The sequence below is a fragment of the Cebus imitator genome, unplaced genomic scaffold (assembly GCF_001604975.1).
Source record: "Cebus imitator isolate Cc_AM_T3 unplaced genomic scaffold, Cebus_imitator-1.0 Scaffold490, whole genome shotgun sequence".
NCBI classification, from domain to species: domain Eukaryota; kingdom Metazoa; phylum Chordata; class Mammalia; order Primates; family Cebidae; genus Cebus; species Cebus imitator.
This window is the reverse complement of record NW_016107805.1, coordinates 1279349-1292884: the sequence shown is the minus strand read 5'-3', so window position 1 is coordinate 1292884 and position 13536 is coordinate 1279349. Positions and strand designations below refer to the sequence as shown.

General features: G+C 43.2%; 1 protein-coding gene and 1 pseudogene across 1 annotated transcript in view; one reads left to right on the top strand and one right to left on the bottom strand.

The window, feature by feature from the left end:
• IGFBP7 (insulin like growth factor binding protein 7) overlaps positions 1-13536 on the bottom strand; it is an 87123-nt gene that overhangs the window by 43019 nt on the left and 30568 nt on the right. The window lies entirely within an intron of this gene.
• LOC108292387 lies at positions 2850-3385 on the top strand (annotated as a pseudogene).

Sequence of the window (13536 nt, the reverse complement as noted above, 5' to 3'; positions counted from 1 at the left end):
AAAAAAAAAAAAAAAAAGACAGCAAATAAGCAGAGGGAAAGTGGGCAGGAGCCGCACATTATGGAAACTTCTCATTATTAAGATTTCTATCTTTCTAGGTTGTTTACAATCTCTCACAACAAAATAAAATGGGACAAGATGTGGTGGCTCATGCCTGCAATCCCAGCACTCTGGAAGGCCAAGGCAGCTGAATGACTTGAGGTCAGCAGTTCGAGACCAGCCTGACTAACATGGGGGTGTGTGCCTGTAATCCCACCTACTCGGGAGGCTGAGTCAGGAGAATCGCCTGAACCCCAGAGGTGGAGGTTACAGTGAGTTGGGATCGTGCCACTCCATTCCAGTCTAGGTGACAGAGAGAAACTCCATCTCAAAAAAACAACGACAAAAAGCACCAAGATGGAAGGTCCTCAGTGGAAGCTATTCAGCATGAGCCCTCTGTAGATCTTGGAAATCTGAAATGAGTTTCCCTCTTTCTTCTAGAAGTTTTCCCAGAGTACCACATTTTCCCCTCAAAATGACTGGGAAAAATTCATTGTATAATATCTTATTAAGAAAGTAATTTTCTAAAGAGGCTGGTTTAAATAAAAACAAAAGCCAAATAAATATTCAGCTTATGTTTGACGAAGCTTTTCCTATTTCCTCTATCCTGTCCCCTCCCTCACAACTAAACAAAAAATTTGATTGTCTTATTATGTTAAAACATGGATTCAGTTTATCTATGCTTTTCCATTATGGCTAACAAATAAAAAAAGTACATTTCCTGCTGAAAATTGCATTTAACAAATCCCTTTGGGGACAGAAAAAAGTGCAAACTATTTAGAAAGATTAGTTTGTGGGAGGAAGAAGTCAGCTGCATATCACTCCTCTGTATTATCCTCTAGTTAAATGAGGTGGATGCCCCAGGCCACATTTATAATGATGTAAGGCTCTCAATCTCTTACTGCAGGCCTGAACCATAATTGTTCTCAAATCAAACATGCAATGTACAACCAAAAAGTTCAATAAGAAAACCTTTGTTTTTTCTTTTCAAAGTCTAAGACAACACAAGCCAACTCACAAGGGGCAATGACCACTGGGCACAAGGGATATTCAGTGTATTTTTCTATTTGATTAAGACTAATTCTAAAACATAAATGTGATCAAGCTTGTGGATCAGTGTTGAATGCTGTAATATACATCTCAATGTATTAAATAATTTATTGACATAAAACTGCTAATTATAAAGGCCAATTCATTTGAAGATGGGTTCCCTGGACCTATTCATTGTACACTAATTCCTATTTCTTCTGCTCTGAACACACCTGGCCCCCCAAGTTACTGAAGTCCCGAGGGTCCATGTGCATATGGTGGTGGCAAAGCCTGTCTGGAAGAAGTGTGTGAATCTGTATAAGGTATGGCATGAGCATATGTTGGTCAAAAGTGATGCCCATCAATGCATTACTCCAGGTCCTACTGAAGAAACTGTTTTGATTTATTGGGGAGAATGAAATACTTGGTGTTTACAAAGAATGTTCTTCCTGCTACAGCCTCTGGAAAGCCACTTCTAGTCAACCATTCAATTCCAGGCTGTTATTGAGTATACATAATCTCAGCAAGTCAAGAGAGGTCTATATGCATTAGGAGAGCAGGATCTGTCAGTAGGAGACCTTTTTGAGGCTTTACATATGGTGTGTCTATTTCATTTCTTCATCTGTGCTGACAACTAAGTTTGCAGTCAGTCTGGAATCATAGCTGGCTCTTAATCACTTGGGGTTAGACTAAGCAACCTGGATCTCTAACACTGACTGTGTTTCAACACACACAAGGAAATTGGGTCTCTTCTTCCCTGAGTGGTCACTGTGTGGGCAGTGTCCTCTAACAGCACACACGTGGCCATCAGGCTCTCTGCCCAGCGTAAGGGACTGATCTCAGTAGATATCAGAATAGGTCCAAGGGAGCCACATCAGCCTTACTGTGGCATATTTGGGCAGGGAGGCTAGCACGGTACTCAGGAAGGCAGGTTTCATAATGGGCTTTCAAAACTTTGGGTCTGCTTAGGAAGATTTGTCTTAAACAGCTTTTTTCCTGAGGACTGGGAACCTTGGCTGGGGTAAAGGAGGTGATTATATAAAAATGTCCTAGGCTTGGTGCAGTGGCTTATGCCTGTAATCCTAGCACTTGCGGAGGCCGAGGTGGAAGGATTGCTTGAGGTCAGAAGTTTGAGACCAGCCTGAGCAACATGGTGAGACTCCTTTTTTTTTTAAATTCAAAATTTTAAAAAATGTTTATTTTAGGTTTGGAGGTACATGTGAAGGTTTGTTACATAGGTAAACTCATGTCATGGGGGTCTGTTGTACAGATTATTTTATCACCCAGGTATTAAGCTTAGTACCCAGTAGTTATCTTTTCTGCTCCTCTTCCTCCTCCCACACTCCACTGTCAGGTAGACCCCAGTGTCTGTTGTTTCTTTTTTTGGGCTCGTGAGTTCTCATCATTTAGCTCCCACTTATAAGTGAGAACACATGGCATTTGATTTTCTGTTTCTGTGTTCATTTGCTGAGGGTAATGGCCTCCCGCTCCATCCATGTTCCCACAAAAGACATGATCTCATTCTTTTTTATGGCTGCAGATACCCCTATCTCTACAAAAAAATAAAAATTAGCCGAGTGTGGTGGGGTGCCCCTGTGGTCCCAGCTACTTGGGAGGCTGTGGCAGAAGGACTGCTTGAGCCCAGGAGGTTGATGACGCAATGAGCTGTGTTCACGCCGCTGCACTCCAGCCTGGGTGACAGAGGGAGACCGTGTCTCAAAATAATTAAACAGGCAGTTGCAGTTGTGTTAAGTTCCTATCTCTCTGCCAGTGCCACCTAGATGGCCTCTCAAAACCTTGATCCAGCCGCCACCAGCATTGCTGCTGCCTGTAAAGGAGCCACCCCCAGGGTGCCACCTGTTACCCTGTGGGCAAAAGGCTATAGCAGGAGCTGAGGATTTTCATGATGCCTAGTGACACAGGGATTTCTGCCTTCCCTGAATCAGCCCACCTTTTCAAAGGAGGGGGGACCATCCATGGAGCAGCTGGCATAGCATATGAAGACCTGAGGTATATGCTCTCCCTAGAACTCCCAGGGGCTACCCTTACAATGCACCCATGGTGAAGTTCCTCACGCCCTGCTACCACCCCAACATGGACACCAAGAGTAACATCTGCCCGGACATCCTGAAGGACAAGCGGTCTGCCCTGTATGATGTCAGGACTATTCCGCTCTCCATCCACAGCCCACGAGGAGAACCCAACATCGATAGCCCTTTGAACCTGCATGCTACTGAGTTCTGGAAAACCCCCCGTGGCTTTTAAGAAGTTCCTTAAAGAAACCTACTTAAAGCAGGTCACCAGCCAGGAGCCATGACCCAGGCTACCCAGCCTGTCCTTGTGCCATATTTTTAGGTTTTCCTTAGATGGTCTGTCCTTTCTGTGATTTCTGTATAGCACTCTGTATCCTGAGCTGTGGTATTATTTGTCTTTTAAGCCTCCAGTTGAATGCCTGTGATGTATATTAAATAAGTACATTTTGGGCTTGGCATGGTGGTGCACGTCTGTAATCCCAGCACTTTGGAAGGCTGAGAGGGGAGGATTGCTTGAGTTCCAGAGTTTAAGACCAGCCTGGGCAACACAGCAAAACTCTGTCTCTACAAAAAATACAAAAAATAAGCTGGACGTGATGGTATGTGCCTGTAGTTCCAGCTACTCGGGGTGCTGAGAGGTGGGAGGATTGAAGTTGAGGCTGCAGTGAGCTAAGATTCCTGCCACTGCACTCCAGCATGGGTGACACACACATCCCCCCCAAAATGCCCCAGAACTGGTCAAGATTACTAGTGTCTCTGGCTCATGAGGTCAGACTAGGATGGGCCTCTTCAAACAGCCCCCTGAAGCTTCCATGACTACACAGTTACTGGCCAGGCTACAGGCCAGCCCAGATGCCAGTATCATTGTCACCACCACCACACCACAGCCACAGCCCATTTGTGGAGAGCTTTCTAAAGTGTATTCTCTTATCCAGCCCTCAGCACAGTCCTGTGGAGTTGATCAGAGCAATCACAATCCCTATCACACAAAAATGACAGGAAAGGGAAGGGGGAAGACAGGAGGGCCTAGTGACTTTCCCAAGGGCAGCAGCTCACCTAGGAAGCCAGCTTCCAAACTCTGCCCATTGTACTCTGCTCTTTGGAAAATGCATTTTTTTAAAGACAGAATCTTGCTCTTTCACCCAGGCTAGAGTGCAGTGGGGCAATCCCAGCTCACTGCAACCTCCGCCTCCTGAGTTCAAGTGATTCTCCTCCCTCAGCCTCCTGGGTAGCTGGGATTACAGGTGACACCACCATGCCTGGCTAATTTTGGTATTTTTAGTGGAGATGGGGTTTTGCCATGTTGGCAAGGCTTGTCTTGAACTCCTGGCTTCAAGCGATCCACCTGCCTTGGCCTCCCAAAGTTTTGGGATTACAGGTGTGAGCTACCACCCCCGATCTGGAAAATTTACCTCTTACCCCAAACAAAACCATACTCCCCACTGACCATTGTCTCTTGCCGCTGAAGGTGTTAAAAAGTTAAAAAGCTGCAACTGATATCTGCCCTCTACTTTCCATTCAGGTACTACAGGCTTCACCCATTTCTCTCCTCACATGAGACACAAAAGAGCTTCCTCTCCAGCCTGTCTTCAGGGGCTTACGTCACTTTTGCATAGACTCTCCCATTTCTTTCCTCTCTCCCTTAAAGTTGGAGGAAGGCCCTTCTTTCATGGCATCCTTTGCCTTTGTCCTATTTATACCATTTGAAAACCAAGCTCTTTTAAACTCTTTTTCAGACAGCTTGCTTAAGTTTTTCAATTAAAAGAAAAGAAAAAAAAAGATACAGCTCCCAACTAAAACACAGCCACCAGCACCCAAGGACTGTCAAGCTTTAGGAATTTAAATTGTACTTCATTTGGCATAATCTGTGTTAAAACAATATAGCATTATCTGCTTTGAATGCACTAGGCACCCTCAGGGTGGAGTTGCATTTTGTATGAGTTATTAAATCTGGCTGGAGCTCAACAAGAAACAGTGCCATGTGGGAAATCCGTGCCGACTGGACCCTTGACTGATCACATTTCAAAGCCTAGTGCTTTGCTATAGGGCATCTTCCTTTAAAAATAAGCAATCCTATTACTCAGAGCCTTCTCTGCACACCATGTCTTTGAAGGAATTTGATAGTTTGCAGATTCAAAGTTGGAAATTAAAATCCCACAAATAAGACTTGAATCCATTTATTCATGCTAAAGTGAATATAGCTTTGAAAAGTCTATCCTTATTAGGATCATTTCAGTATAAGCTGTGATCTGGTATGAGGTTGCTTAACGAGCCTCCTGCTCACTAAAGGAGACATATTTCCTAAGATAAGCTCTGCCTTCAAAGGACTCAGGAGATACCATAGAATAATATTAACTGAAGCGCATTTTTTTAAAAGAACATTTCATTGTTTCCTTAATCTGTGTTATTTTTATTTTTCCAGGCTAGGATATCTTCTCCTCCTCCCCTAAAATGCATTAAAATAAGTCCTGGCCCCTGCAGGAGTGACCAAAGCTCCACCATTCACAGAGGAATGTCTATTCCTCCAAGCTTGGGGAGGTTTCCTAACTAATGAACTAGAACATTGTCAGATGTCTCATTGCCAAGTTAATATATTAAAGTGCTTTTCTAATGAGATTTCTGCAAGGTAACCATAAAACTATAAAAAGCACACTAGGCTTCAATGAAGCAAAAACATTAAAAAAAAATAACCAAATGCCTTTTAGAGAGCGGTCAACACAACAGCTAAAGAGAATTTGACAAGTAGAAAAATAAAGTCCAAATAATTTTCCCATTTGAAAAAAAAGGGTGGACACAAGGCAGAGGAATATGATGGGTAGATAGGTCATCAAGGAGCCACCTGAATATCTATGTATGACTGAGGTACCTGCCTTTCTACTCATCCTCATCTACTTGGTGTAAGATCTTTTAGGTTGACTGACTGCACCATGGACTGCATGGTAACTTCTGTGACCTGCATGTGTACCTCCAGATGAGTTCCTGGAACCAGAAAGTCTGAAGTAACTGGAAAACACAAAAAAGAGAAGAATGACCAACCCCTGTGGCACCTAATTAACTTTGAGACATTCTTCTATTGTTCCTTATTCCTCCCTCAACTGATAAGGCAACTGGACTTTGTAACTGATCTTACTCAACTGATAGGTCAACCTCGTGACTCCAGACCCTACAACACCCTCTCAGCTTGCAAAAACCACCCTGAACTGTAACTTCTGTTATACAGAAGTACACATGGGCCCTACATAAAACAAGGAACGTCTATTTTTAGAACTTTGGAGAATCTAGGAATATAAAAATCTTGAACACCAAGGCCCTTGTCTTAGTCAGCCTGGGCTTCTATAACAAATACCATTGACTTGGTGGCTTAAACAACTGAAGTGTATGGGATGGGAAGTCCAAGGTCAGGGTGTAAGCATGTTTGGGTTCTGGGGAGGCCCACTTCTTGGCTTGTAGATGGCTGCCTTCTTGCTGTAGCCTAACATGGTAGAAAGAGACATCATCTCCCTGTGTCTCTTCTTATAGCACACTAATCCCATTCACCTCTCAAAGGCCTCACCTGTGAATACCATCAAAATGGGGATTAAAGCTTCCACAGAGAAATCTGGATGCAGGAGAGGGGGCATCAATATTCAGACCATAGCAGATCTCTTTACTAGAAACAATGTACTGAGGAATTCTTGCTCAAAGCACAAACAGTAGGAATGCCATAAAGCCTCTACCATGGGCCACTTGGAAACAGTCCTTGGACATTCCTCCCTGGGCTCTTGCTTGCCACTTCTCCTTCATTATTTAACCATGGATCCTCCCTGACATCAATGAAGCCAAGAAGCCAGCCATTTTGGTCACCTTTGTATAAGCATAGTACTCCAGCGTGTGCTGTAAAGATCTGATGATCGTGCCTCACTGGGTCCCTTCCAAGAGGTTGAGAGTAGAACTGACAGATTAAAAGGATCATGTGGGGTCTGAAAACCAGCTTGGAAGGTGTTGTGTGTGTTTAGCTTAAGGAAGAGAAGCCTGGGGTGGGGACACACCTGTGAAATATCTTCTACATTTGAAGGGATGCCATGTCAGGGAATGAACAATCTTGATTTTTAGTTACTTCAGAGGGAAGCACTAAGATCAAGGAATCATTGCATATTTAAGGTCAAGGTAACAAAGTGTCTTGTCAGCAGTTAAGGATATCCAACAATAAAGAGACTTCCTGAAAATGCAGTCATGTGTATCTCAGCAATAGCTGAAAGTTGTCAGGGGTGCTTTTTTTTTTTTTTGTGATGGACTCTTGCTCTTGTTGGCCCAGGCTGGAGTGCAATGGCACAATCTTGGCTCACTGCAACCTCCGCCTCCTGGGTTCAAGCAATTCTCCTGTCTCACCCTCCCTAGTAGCTGGGGATTGTAGGTGCCCACCACCATGCCTGGCTAATTTTTGTATTTTCAGTAGAGACAGGGTTCCGCCATGTTGGTCAGGCTGGTCTCAAACTCCTGACCTTGTGATCCGCCTGCCTCGGCCTCCCAAAGTGCTGGGATTACAGGCATGAGCCACCGCACCCAGCCTGTATCCTTCATCTTACTCACAATTTCAGTCATATCCAATCAAATGATGGCTTGATTCCAAAGGGAAATTTTTTACGATTATTTATTTTAAACAGCTAGCCTCACCAGCACTAAAAAAATGATTTATTCAAAATTAATAATATATATATATTTTTTGAGATGGAGTCTCGCTGTGTCACCAGGCTGGAGTGCAGTGGCACAATCTTGGCTCACTGTAACCTCTGCCTTCTGGGCTCAAGTGATTCTCCTGCCTCAGCCTCCAGAGTAGCTGAGAGAGAAAAACAAAGAAACAAAAACAAAATATGGTGCTCTGGGTTTATATGAAAGAGACAAAGCAGAATAAGGCATGTATTCATGGATGTTATATATTCACTTCTATGAGACCACAGAACACATCCAAACAGTCCTCCTTTTATAGCAGTTCTTCAAAAAAGGCATATTTTTTATTTTTTTTGAGACAGAGTCTCACTCTGTCACCCAGGCTGGAGTGTGCAACCTCCACCTCCTGGGTTCAAGCAATTCTCTTATCTCAGCCTCCCGAGTAGCTGGGATTACTTGTACATGCCACCACACTTGGCTAATTTTTGTATTTTAAGTAGAGACAGGGTTTCACCATCTTGGCTAGGCTGGTCTCAAACTCCTGACTTCAAGTGATCCACCTGCCTTGTCCTCCCAAAGTATTGAGATTACAGGTGTGAGCCACCACAGCTGGCCAAAAAAGGCATATTTTAAAAGGTCAAATAATTGACAACAATTTACCCTGGCACTCCAAGGCCAATGCAAATGCTGGGATGCAGCCTTCAGTTGAATCCTGTACTGAAGCATCATCAGTCTTAAGGAATGTAACAGGAAATGAAATGCAAAGGGAGCGGAACTGCTGCATCACTCACAGAATCTCTGCATTCAGACAGTTCTGTGTTCAGGTCCAGATGATGTTGGGTAAATGACTTAACGGTTTAAGCCTCAGTTTTCTCATCTACAGAATGGGGTAATAATAATGCTCGGGCCTTGTTGTGTTATGATGCAGCGGCAGGGCTTCCCATGCTGTCCAGCACACAGAACGCTCAATCCATAAATGGGCACTGTTATTTACAATTTCAAAAGAATTATTTAAAAATGCCATAGGATTTGTTTCCCTGGTTAAGGGGGAGCTGGACTGGATGACTTCCGTGGTTCCTGTCAACAACCACATTCTATTATGCTGTTTCATGTTACTCTTTTCCCCTTCAACTCGCTCCTGCCACCCACCACCCACACCACCCAACTTTGGCCCTGGAAAAAAATCAACAGCAATACCTATTCACTGACTGCTCATGTGTGTAAATAATTTAACCCTTGCAACAACCCTGTGAGGTTGGTACCATCTCCTGTTTTACAGAGGAGGAAACTGAGACACAGAAAGGTTGAGTGACTTGCCCAGAGCTCCAAGGCTCATAAATGGTAGAGCTGGGATTAAAAAGCTGGGTACTCCTAACCGCTATCCCATATTACCTGATAGGTAACCTAACAGCCTCAACAAATCAATTGCCCACTGCACACGTAAACTACTTGGTGTAGCTGATGGGAAAGTGGTTAAACTCAATTTCAAACTTGTCTTAAAAAAAAAAAAAAAGGAAAATGGCAAAAGATCCAGTGTTTGCCTTCAATCTCCTCTTCTCAGTCTTCAATGCAGTCCTTCCAGCTCTGAATTTGAAGAGCTTCATTCCTAATTATTGATTTCTCTTCCTCCCCTTTCACAGAACACCCTAACCCTTTGATGGGCCGGTAATATAATTATGCATTTCCCATTCACTTGTGAGTTTAGGATTTTTTTAAAAAAGAGCTCTACCATGTTCTTTTGATCTTTGCTTTTAATGCAGATGGGGTCCATGGAGAACCGGCTAATCCAGAGCCTACAGAGCCCTGAGAACCATCAGGCATTTCAGAAACGCACTTGGATGGTAACTAGGAGATTTCTTGAACAATGGAAAATTCCCAACAAAGCTGTTAGGGCTCAAGAGGACCAGCTCCACCATCCACCCCTGCTGATCTGGGAGCGACTAGGGCTGAGCTGGCTCCCATCCACAGGGCCCCTAGTCCTCCTGGCTCAATTCAATACCTCCTGCCGCAGTGGCTTGTTTCTTCTTGTCCTGAATGTTGTTCTTCAGCACTGATGATTAATACCTTCCATTCAGGGTGAGAAAAATGACCTTGCTGTCTATGTCTTTGCAAGTGAGGATCATTTATTCCATCTACAAAAGCAGCATACATCTACTTGGCTCAACTTGAAGTATTTTTCTTGCTGTCTTCTTGTTACATACCATCGTCTCTTCAAGTGAGGTTTATATTGTCTTGTAATTCCGCCCCCCTCCCCTTTTTAATTGCAGGTGATTCATGGCATTTTTCATTGCTAAAATTCACATCCCACTGTACTTCATTAGTAAAAGCCGTTTATCCCCTACCTTTCAATGCTGCTGGATGAGATGCAAATAGAACCATTTCAGTTTTCCAGTTGAACAGCCATGGGGAAAAAAAGAGCAGAGCCTTGCTTATCTCTGTGTTACACATTAACACGGTCCTCCTTTGCAGAGGTTCTTCAAGGTAGGCAGACTTTAAAAAGTGAAATAATTGACAGAATAATTACCCTGGCACTCCAAGGCCAATGCAAATGCTAGGATGTAGCCTTCAGCTAAATTCTACACCGAAAGTTTCAGTCTTTAGGAATGTAATAAAAATGAAATGCAAAGGGAAAGGAATTTCCCAATTTCTCCACTAAAACTTTTTTTTTTTAAACCTCAAGAGAAAAACAGCTAGTAAGTCAGATTCTATATGAAATCTTCCCAGGTATCTTCTTTCCAATAATTTCCCCTCCACTGACATCTAACAGTGCTTTTCCTATCACTCTCAAGCTATTTGTCTCATTCATGACTGTTAATAATAAAAAATTACCACTATCCTTACCACTGCCATTACTACTGCCTCTATTACCATTTACTGAGCTTACCGTATACCAGGCACAGTGCAGGCTCGTCCATATGTTAGCTCAGGTAATCCTCACAAGAATCTAGCGAAGTGGCTATGCTTATTACTCCATTGTACAGATGAGGAATTGGAGGCTTTGAGAGGTGAAATAACTTGCCCAGAATCACAGAGCACATGGGAAGCAGAGCCAGGATTCAGGGTAGGTTTGACTCCAGAACTTCCATCCTGACCATGATCCCCACAGTTTTCTGAGTGATGGCCCATTGATGTGGCTCTTTATCCCAACATAGGGTCTCCCACAGGGCTTGGTGGGTACCTGAATGAATGAATGACTACAAGAACAAATGAAACAACAAAAAATGTGAATGTGATTTCTGAAGACTAGGTTTTCAAAACAACATGCTTTGTCTCAGTAATAAAAGCAAGAAATGTCTAAAACCAAGTATGGGAATACTTAGGACTTCAAAATGAGATAATTTCTCTACATGTCTAAGATTCAAAGGAGGGAGAGTGACACTACTGTATTCTACTCACATTGGCCCTGTGTGCTGCAGCCTACAGGGGTTATAGCTGAAACAACGAAAGCTGACATAGTCAAAAGAATATTGATTGCAGATACATGAAGGGTTTTACTAAAGTTGGTGTCAGAACCTTTCTCCCAATACTGAGCTCCCATCTTCCCATTTAGAGAAAGATTTCTGAGTGAAGTTTTTTATTTTTTGAGACAAGGTCTCATTTTGACTCCCAGGCTGGAGTGCAGTGGCACGATCATGGCTTAGTGTAGCCTCTAACTCCTAGGCTTGAGTGATCCTCCTGCCCTAGCCTCCTAAGCAGCTGGGTCTACAGGTATGCACCACCACACCTGACTGACATTTTTTTTTCTTTTTATTTAGAACCAGCCAGAGAGAATGCTAGTCTTACTCACCCTCCCTGTCCCTACAGTGCACAGCGATCTAGGAAGTGTCAGGAGACAAACCAAACAGCTGGTGGAAGGAAAATGCTAAAAGACATTAGCTGGGTCAGCACTACCAATGAAAGTGTTGGGTCCCAAAAACGACCTGCTGCTTTTCTTTCTCCTGTGAAGGGGATATCTCTGTTGGCTTCTGCTCTTCAATCCCTTTTCCTTGGCCCTGATCAATGTTTCCGGAATCTCTCCGGCAGGCTGAGGATGCTGACAGATGCCATCTGGTCCTTCTCACCTTTCCTCTCCTGGAAGTCAACACCCATTTCCTCTATGGAGCTTCCCCCTTTTGTCAGCAGGGGAAGTGAGGATCCCAACCTGGGCACTTAAAGTTGGCCTTGAGTGATACTTTCTGGAACATTCTTAGCTTCAGGGTGGGGCCCAGGGAACGTGCCTCCAATGATTCCAGTGTTAGATTTAAACTTGCTTGGTAATCACTTTGGAATTGCCCATTTTTCTTCCACAGAGTTTTTGGCTCATACTCAGCTATGGGTTCTAAGTATGAAAGCCTGTGAGGGCATTAAAAATGACTGCTGTTAAGACGCTTGAGAATTATGAAGGGAGGAAGCTAATGCTTAGATTTACCCCCCGCCAACCCCTCCCACTCACACCATAGACCACATATTTTCCCCTCAGAAAGGAAAACATTCCTGACCTCTGTTTAAATGTTTATCAGAAGTTGTCTGGACTTGTAAAGTCTCTGAAGTCACATTCTTTATTAGTCACATCCTTCTTGGTGTGTGGCGTGACCCTCCTGTCAGGCCAGGGGGAATGTTGGGCCTTGTGCAGAAATCATTTGGTGCTAGAAACATCAACCACCACCCAGGGATTTTCGTGGAGCCCTAAAACAAGCAGAAGCTGGGCAAGGACCTTGAGCTTCACCATGGAGGCAGGGCTTTCATTCTGAATATGTGTGAAAAAAATTCTTTAGTTCTGAATCCTGTGGGGCCTTGATTTTAAAACAAAGTCCCAGCATCAAGTCTGGCTCCAGAGAAGGAAAAGTGGAGGTTCTAGGTCCTCAGCACAAAATAAAGGACAACTCAGAGTTCTATTCTGGCTTGGAAGTGCTGCTTCTTTGGGGTTGCAATTGAATCCCCTGCTTTCCTGGTCCTTTGACGTTGATAACTTCGCTTCTACTTGGGACTCTATGTAAGCAGTTTGCATCCAATAGATGTTGACTGGCTGGGTGAAAGGCACTCTTGTGGAACTGACTAGGATATGCTGGTGTGTGAGAGAGAAAGGTACGACTAGAGAAACAGAAAACGCACTGACTAGCAAGTAGGGAGAGTGGGCTTTGGTACCATTTCTCCCCACATTCTACTTAGTCCTCAGTGTTTTCATCTGTAAAATGGAAAGGTTGAAGCAATGATCTAGGAGGTCCTTTGAAGAATCCTTTCTCTTTGTCTCTACATTGGAAATGGAGGAACAGGTATAAGCTTCAGTCCAAGGAATAACAGTTATAATAAGAAAGACTTTTCTGAGAGAAGGTTGAGTTAAGGATACTCTGTGATTTTCCTCTTTTGACCAGTGTGGCTCCCAAATGGTGGTCTGAGAGAGCTCTTCTGGGACCCACATCTTTGGAGTTGCCATGTTTGAAATCTCTTAAACCAAGATGATACAGGGAAGTGGGCAGGGAAAGGTTAATGGTGAACTGATATCTCATCCCAGAATCATTCTAGATCTATGAGTGTATAGTTTTAAATTTGAATCTAGTTTTTGGTAATTAAAAGAAAGAAGGAAAAGAAACGTCAAAATTTAGTTAATGAGTAATACCAATGATATAATGGTTCAATATTCTTTTAAAATATTTTGTTGCTGTTTAAAAAAATGCAAAAGGGCATGCTCACTGTAACAATTCAAACAATATACAAATATATAAAGAAGGAGCAAATTGTCTACTTTTGCCTCATGATAATCCTAACCCTCCCAACAACCTATATTAACTGTTCATAAATACAGTTTTTA